The 19,962-nt window shown below is 46.0% G+C and overlaps 1 protein-coding gene across 2 annotated transcripts in view; it reads left to right on the top strand.

The window, feature by feature from the left end:
- Nucleotides 1-2,169: 2,169 nt before the first annotated feature.
- Nucleotides 2,170-19,962, top strand: part of WDR33 (WD repeat domain 33) — a 62,997-nt gene continuing 45,204 nt past the window's right edge. For both annotated transcript variants that reach the window (XM_082225187.1, XM_082225186.1), the window contains exon 1: nucleotides 2,170-2,313. The gene's annotated coding sequence lies outside the window, so the exon portion shown is untranslated. The remainder of the gene's footprint in view (nucleotides 2,314-19,962) is intronic.

Raw genomic sequence — 19,962 nt, 5'->3', positions numbered from 1 at the left:
AGAAGCAAACAAGTTGAAGCAATCTGATACATCTTGATTAGATTTTTCTTTCTGCTAGACAGTAACCAATAATCATCACTCACAAGCTGCAGCAGTGGAATGATTACACTGGAAAAGCTTAGATATGAAACCACTTGGTTTTTGTACCAAAAACCTAGCATTTAATTTGTCAAGGAGTGTCAAGATTGGAGTGTCAAAATTTTTCTAAAAAAGACGTAAAACCTTGTAAAATTTGGTCTGATCTCAATCCACTGAGAATCACATTGAATCCCCCCCCCCCCGTTGAATCTTGCTTGAAAACTACTCATGCAATACCACCAGTCATAACAGCTTCCATAAGCTTTTTGTCTTGTGGTTGAAATATTTAAGGTTGGAGGGGGGCTGCCCAATTGTTCTGCATAATGATTTGTAAACATAAAATCCTAAACTTGGATTCTACCTTTTCCACATCTATTAGTAAAAGTTGGGGGGGGGGGAATAAACCCTCTGGGCTATTCCAATGCAAATATTAAACTAAATTTGGAGAACGAGAGCTACTTTATTCCACACTTCTATTGGCCAGATTCCTTTGCCCTTTTGGAGATGCTTCCTATTCCCTTAGTTCCCTTTCCAAATTGTGTGTTGTGACACATTAGTGTGCCAGCTGCAGTGTGTAGGTGTGTCCCTATACATTTCATTATTAAATTTATGTATGTTTCCGTATCTCTTATAAGGGGTTAGTTAACCTCCAGTTTGCTAGTAAAACTGAATTACTGTGTCACGAAATGATGCATGTATAAAAAGTGTGTCACCAACATGAAAAGTTTGGAAAGCTCTGCATTAGTTCCCAGCCATACCAAGCTGAGGCTTTTAAATTACAGTGGTACCTCACAAGACGAATGCCTCGCAAGACGAAAAACGCACAAGACGAAAGAGTTTTCCGTTTTTTGAGTAGTTCCGCAAGACGAATTTCCCTATGGGCTTGCTTCGCAAGACGAAACGTCTTGCGAGTTTGTTTCCTTTTTCTTAAAGCCGCTAAGCCGTTAATAGCCGCTAAGCCGCTAATAGCCGTGCTTCACAAGACGAAAAAACCGCAAGACGAAGAGACTCGCGGAACGGATTAATTTCGTCTTGTGAGGCACCACTATCTTGTGCAGAAGCTATTACCAACTGACAGAGTAGGAAGTACATCTTTTTATTGCCATGGAAAGCGAGGATTAGTTTTGCTTTGACTGCGATAGAAGACAAACCAAGGGCTGGTGTAGATTTGTGCTCGTTACTGGAGTGTATGTAAGGGATACAAAGAGACTTAGGATGTGGCAACCTTGCACCTGCCCCGGCTCACTCCATTGGCAATACACACCAAGTTTCCATGAGCAGTGTGGTCTTGATACTTCACCTCCAATTGCACTGGCTACCTATGGCCCTTTAAGCTGTCTTGCTATGGTTACCTCTACCTTTTTGCTTGCTATGGTTAGGATTGGTTCCTTAACCCCCTAGTTTTTATCTGCTGCAGAAAATTGTGCAAATTGGCCTTCCTTCCCATCTAGTACTTTTACATCCCAAACCTATGGCATTATTAGGCTTGTCTAAGTCTACTGACTGCAATAGAGATGGAGATAGAAAACCATTGAGGTAATATCTTGATTTCTTGTGAGACTGAGATAACTCATTAATTAATTCTTCGTAAACTACTTTGTGGGCTTTTTTATTGCACCATACAGTCCTCTCCTCTTTAAAAAACCTCTTTATGTACGTGTAGGGTTTGCTTTCTCTCTTCTCTCTGCACCCCCAATCTTGGTTTTTCCTGCCAGGAGAACAAGGGAGGGGTGTCTGTGGTCGGTCAGGTGTCATTGGGCTCCAACTTCCACCATCCCTGGCCATTGTCCATGCTAGCTGGGGCTGGAACACTCTTTTTCTCACTCCTCTTCTGGACTATAATCAGCACAGAAACAATCCTTCTAAAAGTCAAAGAATCACCACTATTTGGAGACCTTTTGGGAAGTCTAATAAGGGTCTAAACTGCTGCTCCCGCTCCCCGGCCTGCTTTCCATGGTAAGACCTTCCCGTTCCGCCACAGCAGCCGGAAACCCGTCGCAAGAAGATGTCGTCATTTATTCAGAAGGAGTACGCGCATGCTCAGCGCCTTCGCTCTCCTCCCTCCCTTTGGCTGGTCTCCGCGCGCGCGCGATGACGTCGTTCATGTGCACCGCCTCCGGTCGCTGGTGGGGAAGATGGCGGATGGTGGCGACGGCTCGTGAGGCAGCAGCTTCCGGGATAGGCGAGCTCTAGGTTTTTGGGCCCCGCGTACGGGGCTCTGTGAGCGGCTGCTTTGTGAGTTTTTCTCCTTGAGGCGATTGGCGGTGGGGAGGCAGGGGTGCGGGAGGGAAGGAACCCCGGCGACCCGGAAGACCGCCGCGGCTTCCGCCATCTTTAGGCCGCGAGAGGTGCCGCTGTTACGCTATTGGCGGCGGAGGGGCCTGTGGCTGAAAGCCGGGGCAGGAGGAGGACGTTGTGAGGAGAGCGGGAGAGAGGCCGGCGTGGGGTTAGGAGCGAAAGTTTGAAAAGAGGCGCAAAGTCTTCAGTCGAAGCCCGGTAGGGGAAAGCCGACCATCCATCTGCCCTGCTGTTTTGGGCGCAATAAGTAATTTCGGCCTCGCCCTAAGATCCACAAGAGTAGCTGAAGAGTTCCTTGGGTGCAGGGTAGCAGCTGTGTGTGGGATCGGCGCTTTGGGATCCTTTCTATTCAGGGCGCACCTCAGCCACTCACTCGCTAGGTGTCCCTAAGATCAACGCCGCCTTACCAACCTCATCTCCTCGTTTGTAAAGGGGGGGGGGTTGATTATGACAGGGTCAATCACTTGTAGATAAGGGTCAATCACTTGTAGATGTGTAGGACGCTTTAGGGACCTTTAACGTATGCTAGGTAGATGATAAATACAAGCTTCATATAATTATTTTGGAGTGTAACTTCTTGGTGTACAAACATGTAACTTCTTGCTGTACAGACATGCAGGGTTTCATTTAGAGACCTTTAATGTATTCTAGGTAGATGATAAGTACACGCTTCATATAATTATTTTGGAGTGTAACTTCTTGGTGAACGAACATGCAGGGTTTCAAGTAGCATTCGATTTAAGCAAAACAAGTAGCACCTATAACTGTGAGAACAAGGTCAGGCTGTGTTCCCGAGTGCACTATTTGGCAGAAACTCAATTGAGTACAATGGGACCTAATTTGAATAAGCATGCATAGGATTCCGCTGTTGCTGTCAGTTGTTAGTTTAAGAGCCAATAAGATGTATTAACAATGCAAACATATTAAATATATATTTCCATTGTGCAGGAACCTTATGAATATGTTAGGAAAGACTAATACTTTTGCATTTTTTAAATGTTAGAACAGCATATGCACTGAGAAATTCAATGCAAGTTACAGAAATTGGTTAGGATCAGGTTTTTTTACCAGTTACACTCTTATGTTGAATTGCTATCTTATTTTATCAAGAAGTCATGATTCCACAATTTTCAAAAATACTCATTGTGTGAGTAGGACCAGTATGTGAGTAGGATCATGCTCAGACAACATTCCTACCATGTACTACTTGACATACATGCATTTGTTATAAAAGTTTGTATATAAACATTTGTTATAAAGCCTGTAGCTTTCTAGTTTCTAATATATTCAGTATTAAAGTAAATTTCACATGTTCTCAGAACGCAGGTGTCTACTTTAGAATGAACTGAAACTTAATACTACAGAATGTTTCAGTTGTGTGAAATGTTTCAGTGGTGCAGGAAGGTAGGATGTAAGTTTATTTTAAAACTTACATCCTACCTTCCTGCACCACGGAAACATTTCACACAACAATGTTTGAGACAAACATTACATTTTTGCTGGTAAGCCATAGTTTTGTTCATCTTAAAGTAGAATATTAATAAACCAATAAAATGCTGAAGATTTTATTTCTAATTCTTATTAATCATACATAGTTTACACTTCAAATGGAATAGTTTAATCTGTTAGTTGAAATAGTAGCTAACATCTCAAATATGTAAATATGATACCCTTGAAATAGTCATTCATTTCTGCAAAAGGAATTAGTTTGACTTCTTAATTTTGAGCTTTTATTTTTATTCCTGAAATTTGGATATAAAACTAATTTGTATTAATTGCATGAACAGTTTTCAATTGTTCTGCAAACAAATCCAATGGGGAGTGTAATGCCCAGAGAATGCATAGTTGGTACACTTACTGAGCAATCCTAACTAGGCATATATGCAAGGATTTCCAGGAAACAGACACGCTGATGTATATATTATGTAAGTTGAATTGCACCCTAACTGCTGCTGGCCAGGGTGGCACAGCCAGAGTTTGGGTGTCCAGTATAAACCTTCATTTTCTGACCTTTCCTTGCCTCTAGTAATTACAGTTGCATTTTGGGTGGTATAAATTAAAGCAAATTCTGTGTATGGAACAAATCAATGAATGAAATTAGGACACCATGTAACTTTTTTATCTCTCTGTTCAAGACATCCATCCCCACCCTTAACATACACTATTTTGTCCTTTAATTCTGGTAGCTTAGTTTGCCTCAATAGGGCTCTCCCTTTGCCAGAGTTAGTAGATATGCCAGAGTAAGTAATGTGCACTGGTCAAAGTGTGCAGTCACCAAGTGTAGAGTTATGTCTCATCCCATTCTCTCCCACCTGGTGTATCTGGGGGTTAGGATTGCACATTTAAATCTTGACATGTTGAAATATTCACTTTGTCAACAAGCTATGATGAATACCGTCACATTGCATGCTCTCTCTAGTTATCCATATGTAAAAAAAAGCAGGAGTATCAACACTTTCCACTTGAATCAAACTTGCCCTATAATTTTTTTAAGTTACAAATCTGCTGCTCATTAAGTTATGCCTTCACTTTACTGAAATAGTCTAACAATGCCGGGCTAGACCCAGTAGTGACTTTCTGCTCACAGAGGCTTGCTTTCTATGAATGGAAAGAATTTTGGTCCAACAGAGACTCTCATAATGGGAGAGGTGATTTTTGATAGTTCTCCTTTCCCACCTGCAGTGCCCTCCCAACTGTTCCAGAGGGATCTCCAACCCTCTTGAATATATTTGAATGGGGAATTGGCAAAAAGTTCTTACCCACCCCTCCTTCAGTCAGTGAATGATAGGAGCACCCTTCCTGTGGCCAGAACTGGATCTAACCTGCTTGTTTACCTCACAGACAGTTCCTCTCTGCTTTATGGAGGAAAAAAACCATGCATATATTTACTCAAACTAATAATAATAATATTTACAGAATATCTAAAAACATAATAAAAGCAACAACATAAAAAACCCCTGATAAAGGCGTGCCTCCAGATGTCTTCTAAAAGTTGTGTAAGTCTTAAAAAAAAGAATACTGTTTATTTAAGTTGTGTAATTATTTATCTCCTTGACATCTGAAGGGAGGGCATTCCACCGGGAGGGCGCCACTACCGAGAAGGCCCTTTGCCTGGTTCCCTATAACTTCGCTTCTCACAGTGAGGGAACTAGCAGAAGACCCTCAAAGGAGGACCTCAGTGTCCAGACTAAGGGATGGGGGTGGAGATGCTCCTTCAGGTATACTGGGCCGAGGCCATTTAGGTTGCCACATGCTCTGTTACTGAGAACTTTGTCAGTTGGAGTGCTGTTGTTCCTGACTGATACTTTCAAAATGTCTTCTGTTTGGAAGACTCTTACCAATGGCTCGCTCCACTCTTCACCCCATCCTGCATCAGAATGCAGAAGGAGTTGAGGGTGATTCAGGGTGTATCATTGTTTGGTCTGGAAGATGCCTAACTTTTTTCTCTATTTTTTGTCGTGGTCTTGTGGGTCACCTCAAGGCACACTGGGGATCAGAGTCATTGTTTATTTTAAACAGAATTACTCGAAGATCCAATTAATTGCAGAATGATTTTATTATAAGTACATTATCTGTAAGACTATAATCTTAGCATAAAAAATTAGAAAGGCCCAACTAATCAGATGAGGAATCAAATCTAGCAGATGCATATTACAATTTTGAAATTTGTCTCACTGTTTCATCATTCCCCTGAAAATGAGATTTGGTGTGACTTCTTAATTAGTTGTCTTCAACAGAGTATTGAGACACTGTGGGGTGGGATGATTGTTGGACTAGGTTTGAGAAGATCCAGGTTCAAATCCCTGCTAAGCCATAAAGCATTTTAGACCAGTCACTATAATTGAAGACCAATCTACCTCACAGAGTTGTTGTGAGGATAACATGAAACTATAGAAACCATCTACCCTGCCATGAGATTCTTGGAGGAAAAGTTGGGTATAGATTTAGTGAATAATATAGTTGTTGTGTGGAATAGGCAAAATGTAATTGGGTCACAGTAGCTAGCCACGTAAATCAGTATGCCCATCTGTAGTTTGTCTTGGACATGTAGTAATTGATATTGATATTACGTTCCAGGATCTAAAGATTCTAAATAAAAACTCATTACAACAAATTTCTCTGAATGGAACCAGTTACTTGAATTATGGCTTTTCAGAAAAGCTGGCTTTCTAGCAGTCTTCAAGGAGCCTGCTCCAGAGTAAGAAAGAAGCCCTGGGAGTTGCAGTCTGTAGAGATTTAAAACCAGTTTTGCTTCTAATTGTAAACAGTTAGTGTCTGGGGAAATGCCTGGCTTTCTGATGTTAGATGGGATTCATTATCTTCCACCTCGTTCTACAAATATTTTGGAGAGCTTCATAATTAAGTTACCTTTTGCACTCTGGAGAGGTTATACGAGGGCACGTACATTGTTCCTAAGACATGCAGGGTTTATAATAAGAAAATGACAAAATTCAAATTGTCTGCAGAGCAGGTCATTGAAGAATAAAATGGGATATTTCGCTTTGGACATTTGTCTGCATAAAATTCAGGTCTATTTCTATTTAAAGAAAGTGATTGCACATGAAGAATAAATATTAATATGCAAGAATCCTGACTAGCAGCACAACCCTAATCATACCTATTCAGAAGTAAGTCCTATTGAATTTAATGGGATTTACTCTCAGGTAAGTAGGGTTAAGATTGCAGCCTAAGCAACAAGTGCTAGGATTTAGAAATATGTTGAACTTGCTCAGGTGCAGATACCAGGTGTGTTAAACTATGCCATGTACACTTAAAGTCAGATTTCAGTGGTACAACATCCCACACTTAACCCCTAAAATGGGACTGCTCTCAAGCAGGAAATGTGAAACATAGTATTCATCGGTGGACTAGCTTATGTGCAATCAAATTACTGATTAATCTGTTGCAGAGAATCTGTTCGAATCTGCAATCTTTTTACTAGTAATATTCATTATAATCGATCAATATTCATTTATAGCAGGATGCTAAAACCATGGCTTGTATAAGTGTCCAGAAGCAAATTAGTGTCCTAAGCCCATTGTTCAGTGTCTTTATAAACTATTTGGACAAAGGAATTGAGAGGATTCTTGTCAAATTTGCAGATGACACCAAACTGGGAAGCCTAGCTAATGCCACAGAAGACAGAATCAGGATTCAGGATCACCTTATCAAATTGGAGAACTGGGCCCAGACTAATGAAATTCACTAGGGACCAATGTAAGGTTCTAAAGTTAGGTAGGAATAATCAGATAACACAAATATCAAATGGACACATGGCTTACCAGTAGCACATGTGAAAAGGATCTAGGGGTCTTAGTAGACAACAAGCTTAACATGTGTCAGTAGTGCAGTGCAGCAGAAAAAAGCAAATGGCTATTATAGGCTTACCAACAGAAGTATAATGTCCAGGACAAGGGAAGTAATAGGTCACTCTATTCTGCCCTGGTCAGACCACACCTGGAATACTGTGTCCAGTTCTGGGCACCAAAATTTAAGTAGTTTATTGGCAAGCTGGAACATTTGTAGAAGAGGGTAACCAAGATGATCCAGGGTTTGGAAACCAAGCCTTATGAGCGAGAGCTGTGGGAGTTCCAGGAACCTGAAAAGGAGGAGCCTAAGAGGAGACCTGATAGCCACCTTCAAATATCTGTAGGGTTATCTCATGGAAGATGGAGCAAGCTTGTTTTCTCCTGCTCCATAGGGTAGTACTCGAGCTAATGGATTCAAGTTACCAGAAAGGAGATTCTGACTAAACATCAGAAAGAGCTTTGTGACAGTAAGAGCTGTTTCACAGTGGAACAGATTCCCTTGGGAGGTGGTGGACTTTCTTTCCTTGAATGTTTTTAAGGAGTGGTTGGATGACCATCTGCCACGAATGTTGTAGTTGAAATTCCTGCATTGCAGGGGTTAGACTAGATCACCCTCGGGATTCCTTCTAGCTCTACAATTTTATGATTCCATGATTCAAAGAAACAATTCTGTGTACTTTTGCTATAATTTTACTATCTATATGGCACTACAAATGTGAGGTCCAAGCACCTCCTTCATTTTTGAATTCTACTCATTTCTGGTTCCCAAAGATCCAACAAAGCATCTTAAAAGGAAAATATACTGTGCTATATATTCTAATGGATCTTAGATATATTATATTGATAATGTTTTTGGACTGCGGTTTTAACTACAGATGTCCAGAAATGTTTCATAGTTATACCTTGCTTTGGAAACAAAAGGTCATATATAGCGATTCCAAACCCATTTATGTGATATTTATCTTGTATGCAACTTTCACACAGATGTTTTTGTGCCCTTGCTGATGAAATTCCAGAATTGATCTTGGTAACACTGTTCTGGTTTTTTTGGAAAAAATTCTGGTGTTCTAAATATATTAGAGTCTGATTTAGCATATTTATACAGTACAGTGGTACCTCGGGATGCTAATGGGATCCGTTCCAGAGCTCCGTTCGCATCCCAAACAGAACGCAAGGCTGGGTCACGTTTCGCTGCTTCCATGCATGCGCATGACGTCGTTTTGAGCATCTGCGCGAGCGGCGAAATCCGGAAGTAACACGCTCCGTTACTTCCGGGTTGTCGCGGAGCGCAACTTGAACATGCTCAACCCGAAGCACATTCAACTCGAGGTATGACTGTACATAGTATAATAATTTTGTTAATTACCCATTCATATATTTAGTAAGCATAACTAAAAAGAAATTCTGATTTTATGTGCTATATAAATATATCAAAAAAAATAAATTTTCCAAAAACATTGTAACTGAAAATGCACAATCTTATTTGAAATTTATATTTAAACAAATCCAAAACTTTAGTTGGAAATTATTTTTACTGTAACAGTAAAATATTCAGTTATAAATATTCCCCCAAATGGAAACTCTGTAGTACAGTGGAATTGTTCGACTTCCAAAACATTTGAAAACCGAAAATCAAGGGATGGTCAGCAAAATCCATTGAAAAAATGGATAAACGTGCCTTGGAAGCCTTCAACGAAAACATTCACTTGTCGATGTTCAGGTTCTGAATTGTTCGTCAATGAAGTCGTTTGAGAACCGAGATTCCACTGTATATACCATATTTACTTTAATGTGCCATCGAATCTAATGTATACCTCAATTTTCAGAAACTTGAAACCAAAAAGTATTTGCTGGCGAATGTAAATGTGCTATTGAATCTAATGCACACTTTAATTTTCGCAATGTTTTTTGGCAAAAAAAGGTGAGCGTTAAATTTGAGTAAATACTCAAATTATATAAGGTACTTCCTTATATTGATTACAATTTGGCGAAAAATTAAGGAACAGGAAACTTCTACTAATTTTAACTTACTTTAAAAAAACTACATCATCTTCATACAGTGGTACCTCGGGTTAAGTACTTAATTCGTTCCAGAGGTCTGTACTTAACCTGAAACTGTTCTTAACCTGAAGCACCACTTTAGCTAATGGTGCCTCCTGTTGCTGCCGCGCCGCCAGAGCATGATTTCTGTTCTCATCCTGAAGCAAAGTTCTTAACCCGAGGTAATATTTCTGGGTTAGCAGAGTCTGTAACCTGAAGCGTATGTAACCTGAGGTACCACTGTATTTGACTCTTAGAGCTAGTCATCTGAAAAAGTTAATTAAAACTTTGAAACTGCCCAATTTTCCTATATCAGACATTGCTTGAAATAGAAAAATCTCTTTAGGATTTTTTCCATTACACACAATTTTATGTGGGAACTTTGGTGGTAGAGAAGGAAAAATAAGTAGCAGTAACCTGAGTAGTGAAAGAGAAGATCACTAGTCACCTCTGCTTAATTCTTTGTAAGACTGTTCAGATGAGTGTGATTGGTTGGTCTGCACTTAATGCAGGTAATCTTATGTAAGGCTGTTCAACAATCATTTCTGTACTGAGTTTGTAGGCTGTAGAAAGCCAGTTCTAATACTAGTGTTACATAGCTTCCAGCTTCATTGAGATGTTAAGTCTGTGTGAGCAGCTTGTACACATCCCTTTGGATACTCTACCACCAAAAATGAATGAAAATAATAATAATTTGTTATTTTATAAAAAGTAAATGATGTATATAAAGCAAATACATAGGTGTCAGGGGTTCAGAAGCAGAGACGCAGAGAAGGGTGGAAACAGAGAGCGAGGGGGAGGAAGCCGAAGGGAGAATGAGTGATGATGACGACCCGAGATCTCCAAGCCTAAGCAGTGAGTCAGAGGACTCCCAAAAGGGAGCCCCAGTGAGCAGAGCAAGGGGGGGATCCGGGGGGACACCCCAGGAGGAAGGGAACAGAGGAGATTCAGAGAGCAGCAGCTGGAAGTCGGGACCCACGCTCATAACTGAGGGCAGCAGGGAGGAAGGTAGCCAGGCATCGGGTTCCGGAGGCTGTCAGCAGGAGGGAGGGCACGAGTCAGGGGTGGTCACGCCCTCCTCAGAGAGCGAGGCAACGGTTAAGAGGAAAGTAGAGAGTTGGGCGCGCGCGCCAAGTTCAAATGCAGCGGAAGCTGGAGCAGTAAGCAGCCCGGAGAGTGAGCCAGGTCCTAAAGCCCGCCGCAAGGAGGCAGAAGGATCAGGGGGGTCAGCGTCAGAGGAGAGTAGAAGGGAGGAGGCCCAGGGGGGCAGAAGGACCCAGAGACGTAGGGAGAGGCGAAGGAGGTGGAGCAAGGCTAGGGTATTAAGCTGGTGTGCAAGAGGCGGGGACTCAGACGGGTCTTCGCCGACCTAGAGCAGAAGGTGTAGAGCTGCACGCTGCAGTTCGGAAATGAAACCTGTAACTCAATAAAGACTCTTTTAAAGTGGACGCTGTGTGGCGTGGTCCTATGTGAGCTGGGACCTGGTAGCAGCTCTGACAGTAAGACCCGTCTCTTCAAAGCTTCAGAAACCTGAAACCTCGCAGCGGGAGCAGAAGCCGCTAGGGGAGGAAGAGGGGTGTCTGTAAGCGAGCTCACAAAGGTTAGCAAGATGACGGAAGAACAGAGGATCTCCGCGCTGCAAGAGGCAGTGACCCAGTTGTCCTCAGAGGTATTGGCTTCCAAGAAACGGGAGGAGGAGACTACAGCCGCCTACAGAGACCTACACGCCAGGTTTGAAATGCTTGTTAAGCAAGGGCAACCGGGACCCAGACCGGAGGGCGTGGGATTGGCACGGAGAGCAGGAGGGCTTGTGGCTCACTTCGATGGGACTTTGCAACAGTACCCTAATTTTAGAGCAGACGTAATGTGCGCACTGCAACTGCTGGCTAAAGACTTTAGAGATGAGGAAGAGAAGGTGGGGTTCATATTGTCCCATTTGCATGGGGATGCCAAAGCCTGGCTGCGCAATTTGTGGAGGGATAAAGATCCGGCGCTTCAGAATGCAGATGCCTTTATCAAAGCGATGGATGCGTGTTTTTTGTCTACTATTGATGTGGATCTTGCCAGACGGGAGATTCATGGACTAAAACAAGGGAGGGCGAGCGTCCGGCAGTATCACGCCCGATTTTTTGCGCTGGTCAGTGCTTTAGAATGGGATCGGGATTCGCCCCCTGTCAGAGACCTCTTCTGGGAGGGTCTAAGTTCAGCGGTTAAGGATGAAATTGCAAGGGGGGAGAGGCCCCGAAGCACGCAGGAGGTGGTCCAAAGGGCGCTGACTGTGGGGGTGAGGCTGGAAGAACGTCCATGGTGCAGAGATGAAGGACGTGGAGGGCGCGAAGCAGCGAGAAGTTTCTCTTTCGTTCCGAGGGAAGCAGCGCGTGCGCAATCCACACCTCCGCCAGGAGGGGGAGGGGAACCGATGGAGGTTGGAGGTGCAAGGGCTCAGTCAGCAGCCAGAGCCCTAGCACCGGCAGCAGTGAAAGCGAAGCCTCCTAGAGGGAACAGGAAGTGTTACATCTGCGAGGATCCAGGCCATTTGGCGAAGGAGTGTCCCCGGAGGCTCCACAAGCACACTGCAGCCTCAGCAATGGTGACTGCAGCAACGCAGCAAGGAGAACCACAGCAGGGAAACGACGATGTCTGGCTGGAGACGGAGGCACTGGGGCCCAGCCAGACGCATCTGTGAAGCAGTCCCCAGCAATCTTGCAACCCACGGATCCCCTCCCACCCAAACCAGTAGTGCAGCTCACTGCATCTCTCCAGCTACCCGACGGCGTCACTATCGAAGTGCCGCTTTCTGTGGATTCTGGGAGCAACGCAGACTTTATAGCGCAGAGCTTTGTGGAGCAGCACGCTATACAGCTATTGCCTGCCACTCTGCCCCTGCAAGTCGTCACAGTGGATGGCAGAGAGTTGCTAGGGGGGCAGGTGGTGAAGCAGACGCCACCGATGGTGATGCGCCTTGGCAACCACAGGGAAGTCATCAGTTTTAATGTCACCCAACTGTCGGACACGCCCATTGTGTTGGGCATGAGTTGGCTGGACAGGCACAGTCCGACACTGGCTTGGTACCAGAGACAACTGATCTTCGGCTCCTCTTATTGCGCAGAACACTGCATCCTGCCCCGACGGGAGGGAGAGGAGGAGGAATCACAACTGCAGTTGGGAACGTTGCAAGCGGTCCCCCACAAATACGCGAGCTTTTTGGAGGTCTTCTGCGAGAAGGAGGCGGACAAGCTACCCCCTCACCGGCCATATGACTGCAAGATTGACCTCCTACCGGGGGCGACGCTGCCGAAGGGGCGGCTATACTCCATGTCTGAAGATGAAATGCAGGAACTCAAACAGTTCATCGAGCATAATCTGGAGCGTGGCTTCATCAGAGAGTCCAAGGCAGTGGGGGGCAGTCCCGTTTTCTTCGTGAAAAAGAAAGACACGCCCCAAAAAAGACTAGTTGTGGACTACCGCCTCTTGAACCAGATGACCAAACCGTCTGATTACCCCATGCCCAGGATTGACGACCTCCTCGCGACGGTGCGCAAGGGACGCGTGTTCACCAAGTTGGACCTGCGAGGGGCGTACAATCTCATCCGCATGCGGGAGGGCGATGAGTGGAAGACGGCCATGTTCACACCGCTGGGCACCTACGAATACAGAGTTATGCCCTTTGGATTACAAAATGGTTCTCACTGTTTTCAAGCTTTTATGCATCACGTGTTGGAGGGACTCCTCTACAAGACATGCGTCTGCTTCCTGGATGACATCCTGATTTTCTCTGCCTCGCAGCAAGCTCACGACCGAGACGTGAAGGAGGTGCTCAGCAGGTTGCAACAACATAGACTGTACGCCAAGCTGGAGAAGTGCCAGTTCGACACGACGGAGGTGGATTTCCTGGGATACAAGTTGTCGGACAAGGGGATAGCCATGGACAGCACCAAGGTTCGTGCGGTATTGGATTGGAAAAGCCCGCGCAACCGGAAGGAGGTCCAGCGGTTTGTCGGCTTCGCCAACTTCTATCGCAAGTTTATCAAGGGGTTCGCGATGCAGACGGCAGCAATTACGGACACGCTCAGCTCCAAAAAAAAAGAAATTCATCTGGACGGAGCAGGCGGAACAGTCCTTTCAAGCGCTCAAGCATCTCTTCGCATCGGAGAAGCAACTGCTGCATATCGACCCCAGTAAACCGTTGAGGGTAGAGACAGACGCGTCAGACAGAGCAGTGGGAGCTGTCCTGCTGCAGCGAGACCCGCAGGGGGTGTGGCGGCCGGGAGCGTTCTACTCCAGAAAGCTCAGCAAGTCGGAGCAGAACTACACCATCTGGGACAGGGAGTTGCTGGCCATTCATGCAGCTTTCAAGGCGTGGAGGCACTTCCTAATCGGCGCCAAGCACACGGTGCAGGTCTGCACGGACCACAAGAATCTGGAGCACTGGCGCACGGCTCAGTTCCTGAACCAGAGGCAGATACGTTGGGCGGAGTTCTTTGCTGACTTCAATTTCCGAATAGAGTACGTCCCAGGCGACACCAACATCATGGCGGATGCACTGTCCCGAAAACCGCAATACCTAGAAGAGGTGACGCCAGCGGCGGCCATGCACATCTTCGCACCGACGGCGTGGGCGTGTGCCTCAGCTACAGTAGACCTGGATGCGGTGCGACGTGCATTGCGGGACGACTCATTCGCGCAAGACAAGATGGCGGAACTGCTCAGAGGCACGGCTACCACGGACGAGTTCCAGGTGCGGGACGGCTTGCTCCTACGCAAAGGGGCTGTCTATGTACCAGGAGACGACCTTCGCGCCAAGGTACTGCAACAGTTGCACGACGCACCCACGGCCGGTCACTTTGGCACAGAGAAAACGATGGAATTAGTCGCGAGAGACTTCTGGTGGCCCAGGATGAGAGGTGAGGTCGCGGACTACGTCGCGAGGTGCGACACCTGCCAGAGGGCCAAGCCGGTACACAGACCACCGGCGGGACTGTTAGAACCGCTGCAAACACCGTTTGAACCGTGGGAGAGGGTGGCCCTGGACTTTGTGACGGATTTACCCAACTCGAGAGGCAAGACAGCTGTGCTAGTGGTGGTGGACTTGTTCACCAAGATGGCACATTTCATTCCGTGTGCGAAGGTGGCCACGGCGGAACAAACCGCCAAACTGTTCATAGATCACGTGTTCAAAGTGCATGGCCTGCCACGGTCTATCCTGTCCGACCGCGGACGCCAGTTCATCTCGTCTTTCTGGCAGAAGCTGATGGGTTTTCTAAACGTCAAGGTCAATCTGGCATCAGCAAGACACCCGCAGACCAACGGGCAAGCAGAGAGGGTCAATGCCATCATGCAGCAGTACCTGAGATGCTATGCCAATCAACAGCCTGCGACGTGGGTGGATTACCTACCGCTAGCCGAGTTCGCTTACAACAACACGAAGCACGTGTCCACAGGAGTGACCCCGTTCTTTGCCAACAATGGGAGGAATCCCAGAACCTTCCCGGGACTGGAGAGAGTGGGGGAAGGAGAACCACAGACGGCGGACGCGTTCGCGTCAGAGCTGCAGGCGGTCCACGATCAACTCAGACGGCAGCTGGAGCTAGCTAAGCACGCCTACAAGGTGCAAGCTGACAAGTACAGGCGGGTTGGCGAAGTGATCCAAGTGGGAGACTGGGTCTGGTTGGCAGCCCACGCAGTGCCGACCAGGTCGCTTGCCAAGAAGAAGTTGGGGCACAAGCAGATCGGTCCGTACCAAGTCGAAGCGCAGATCAACCCGGTAGCCTTCCGACTGGCGCTGCCGGAGGGGTCCAGAATGCATCCGGTGTTCCACAGGTCGGTGCTCACTCCCTACAAGGCACCTCACAGGTTCCAGGAGCCAGGGACGGCGCCAAGTCCGCTCCGGGAACGGACGGAGACGCGGGAGGTGAAGCACCAGGACCACATCAACGAGGTCACGGAGATTTTGGACTCCAGATGGGGGGAAGAGGGAGTCGAATACCTCTTAGCCAGAGAGGGCACCCGGGCCAGCGCCAATAGCTGGGTACCAGACTACGCTTTGGAGGAACCCCTGCTCAAGGACGAGTTTCATGCCCTCTTCCCACACAAACCCATGCCAGCGAGCTTCTTCGACGACTGGTTGTTCACACCCACACTTTCTTCCAGCACGTTCCATGGATTCGACTCAGAAGGGGAACCCGCACGGAGCACCCGTTCCCCAGAAGGTTCACCGGCAGGTTCGGCATCAGGCAACTCGTATTGGTGGGACGATCGACCAGAGGAGCGATGGCGCAGGAAGTGGCTGGAGATGCCAGGTCGAGCGACCGACGCAGAGACTGACATGGACGTGTTCGGGGAGGACCTCGGGTTCGAGCACGGCGGTACAGAGATGGAAGAGCAACAAGTCAACGTCGACGACCGCGAGGGGGAAGACTCGGAGGTCTTCAGTTGGCGGCCACCCACGGGGAGCGACCTGTATCCAGCATTCCCTCCCATGATGATGGAGCGCCCAGCACCCACACCTGACAGCGGGGAGGGGGGAAGGGGGGGCTTCGAGGGGGGGATGGATGTCAGGGGTTCAGAAGCAGAGACGCAGAGAAGGGTGGAAACAGAGAGCGAGGGGGAGGAAGCCGAAGGGAGAATGAGTGATGATGACGACCCGAGATCTCCAAGCCTAAGCAGTGAGTCAGAGGACTCCCAAAAGGGAGCCCCAGTGAGCAGAGCAAGGGGGGGATCCGGGGGGACACCCCAGGAGGAAGGGAACAGAGGAGATTCAGAGAGCAGCAGCTGGAAGTCGGGACCCACGCTCATAACTGAGGGCAGCAGGGAGGAAGGTAGCCAGGCATCGGGTTCCGGAGGCTGTCAGCAGGAGGGAGGGCACGAGTCAGGGGTGGTCACGCCCTCCTCAGAGAGCGAGGCAACGGTTAAGAGGAAAGTAGAGAGTTGGGCGCGCGCGCCAAGTTCAAATGCAGCGGAAGCTGGAGCAGTAAGCAGCCCGGAGAGTGAGCCAGGTCCTAAAGCCCGCCGCAAGGAGGCAGAAGGATCAGGGGGGTCAGCGTCAGAGGAGAGTAGAAGGGAGGAGGCCCAGGGGGGCAGAAGGACCCAGAGACGTAGGGAGAGGCGAAGGAGGTGGAGCAAGGCTAGGGTATTAAGCTGGTGTGCAAGAGGCGGGGACTCAGACGGGTCTTCGCCGACCTAGAGCAGAAGGTGTAGAGCTGCACGCTGCAGTTCGGAAATGAAACCTGTAACTCAATAAAGACTCTTTTAAAGTGGACGCTGTGTGGCGTGGTCCTATGTGAGCTGGGACCTGGTAGCAGCTCTGACAATAGGCAAACTGGTTTTTTTTGGGGGGAAACAAAAAATTCATTATTATTTTTTACAAAAAAGCCTTTTTTATACTTGTGTGTTGGCACTTTCATCTTGCAAATGCAACAGTGTTGTGCAGCAGAAAATTTGCCACTGCTACATTTTCCATTGACAAAGACTTGTATAAAAAAGTATTGTTGGAAAAAGAGAAATAAATCCATAGCATAATGAATAAATGAATAATTTTTGTCAAGAAACTGTCCCTAGGAAGTATGTATGTGGTTGGTCTGGGTGACGTATTGATACATCACCCAGGACCAGTTTGAGGGCCAGAGTGTGATGGTGCCTTCACCCGGTGGTATATCAGAGGTGAAACCACCACTGCTCCTGAGGATTCACTGGCAATGTACCATTGGGTGAAGGTGGCATTATGCTCTGGCCCTCAAACCGAGGGAGGAATAAGCCACAAGGTACCTTGGCACGTCAGACATTGGTGGTAGAGGGAGTCCCTCCACTGCCAGAATGCGGAGGAACAAGCTCCATCATGGCTTAGCATGTCATCTGAACCAAGGCTTATGCTTAAGCTGTCTTTGGAGTAACCACAAACTGTAACCTCCTGGTGTGGTATTTATGCAACATATCTACAGTGTACAACACTATAAGGCAGTGGTGGCCAAACTTGGCCCTCTAGCTGTTTTTGGACTACAACTCCCATCATCCCTAGCTAACAGGACCAGTGGTCAGGGATGATGGGAATTGTAGTCCCAAAACAGCTGGAGGGCCAAGTTTGGCTACCACTGCTATAAGGAGTTTCCTGTGCTCCTAACACAGTACACTTTTTATCATTTGGAAACTGAACAAACTAAATGAAATCTCAGCTTATAAAGGACATCATAATATTTATAGGAAGTATAGTACTGCTGGTACTTAGTGTTCATCATTTATATAAAACTTTTATTTTTATAAAGTACTCTGTAATCTCTGTTGACACATTCACAACAGCTCTGAGCAGGACACTTGTTTCTTTGCTACAGATTGGAAACTTGGAAACATTATCTTCCATGACCAAGGTGAAGCTTGAACCCAGACAAGGCCTTTGGTATACCCACTGGCTTCTTAATCCATGTTAGCTATATTTTAGCTAAACTAGTAGCCTCTTGCAGGTCTTTTACATGACATCAAAGTTGTTGAAATTTGACATCTGAATTTTCAAGCAGAAATACAGCAGATGACTAATTTGGAAGTTAAGCATTTTAACACTGTTGTATTGCAACAGATGGTTAAATGGTTTCATATACATAATAACTGCAAAATTATTTCACTCTAGCCTGTTTCTTGAATCTTGTAAATTCTGTAATTATAAGCTCTTTAGAACAAAGATGGGAAATGGTACTTGTATGTACTAAATAACTGGAATCATCATTTTTATAGTTTGGTTGCAAAAGTAGTCTAGTCCCTTTTGTTTAGAAATGGCTTGCCATTGGTATTATTGGGGTGACCCAGAAGTTTGGTTTTCTTACTTATTTCTTCTTACCAGTTTCTTTCAAACATACACCTTACATTTGCTCCCTGAAGGTAAAATAAAGGTGGCTGTCACAAAATATTCCAGAGAAATGCCATTTTGATTTTGTTGGTGGTTCTAAAGGGGGTGTCATTGTCCCCATATGGCCTTTATATATACAGAATGCGCAGCATGGATACATTCCTGTGCCGGACTATGAGAGAGGGGAAAAGTTAAGTGTGTCCTGAAAACCTTTACCAGCAGCTGCTTTACTTACCGGGCTGTAAGGGAAGGGGAAGGAGCTGAACTGGTATGTACGAGTCACTAGATGCAGCCCTTATAGGATTCAAGGACTCTGACCAGGCAGTTGTAGCTGGCTCCTTCCTCCTCAGTCCTCTTCCAGATATAGTGTGTCATAGGATCTAATACCATCATTTGCTACCTCTCTATCTTCCAAGAGGCATTACAGTGGTACCTCGGGTTACAGACGCTTCAGGTCACAGACTCTGCTAACCCAGAAATATTATCTCGGGTTAAGAACTTGGCTTCAGGATGAGAACAGAAATCGTGCGGAGGCAGCGAGAAGCCCCATTAGCTAAAGTGGTACCTCAGGTTAAGAACAGTTTCAGGTTAAGAACGGACCTCCAGAACGAATTAAGTTCTTAACCCTTAACACTGACAACTGTATCAGAGTACGAGGACATGTTCCAGCCATGCAACAACACTTAGATGTGATACGGCGCCAGTGAGGCGGGTGGCCTTGGGAGAGCTCAAAGGCCGGAGAGAGAGGACAAAGAGCTGCATTTGGCTCTGAAGCCTGAGGTTTCCCACGACTGGGCTAGATAACGTCCTGTATTTTCTTAGGGGAAAAATAAAAGGCCAGACTGATAAAACCATTTTTCATATGTATTTTTACTGATTTAAATTTGTATTCCAATTCTTCACTGAAGTCCTTGAAGTGGCTTATAACATCCACAATTCTGTTAAAAGCCTTACAGTGTAATAAGCATAAAAAGAAGTTAATCCAAGAGAAGTAAGTGTGAGTGGGGGAGAAAAGACATTAGAAAACAGAAATATAGAATACCGAGAAATATAGAATACCGAGCAGAATGAAAACGGTTTTGTTTAAAAATAAAAAATCCTGCCACACATAGAATATGTTAATTTGGAAGAGAGCTGCAGAAGGGACTGCTTTGAGCTGTTCAGAAGTAGGCGTATAATGGGACCTTTGCCTGCAGCCTCATCCCCTGAGTTCTCTCTTACAGTGCAGCTAGTGCTGCTGTGATGGGGAAGGTGACATCATAGCTGAACCCAGGAGCTTGCAGTGATGGTCTATTTGCCTGCCTGCCTCCAACAGAACCATTTTAAATTAGAAAAAATAACCTTAATTTAACACTGACAATTGTTTAACAAACAAGAAATGAGCTTTCACTCTACAAGTGGAGT

The sequence above is a fragment of the Podarcis vaucheri genome (genome assembly GCF_965113315.1).
Source record: "Podarcis vaucheri genome assembly, chromosome: 5".
NCBI classification, from domain to species: Eukaryota; Metazoa; Chordata; class Lepidosauria; order Squamata; family Lacertidae; genus Podarcis; species Podarcis vaucheri.
Note: the sequence above shows the minus strand (reverse complement) of the source record. Positions and strands in the feature narration are given on the sequence as shown.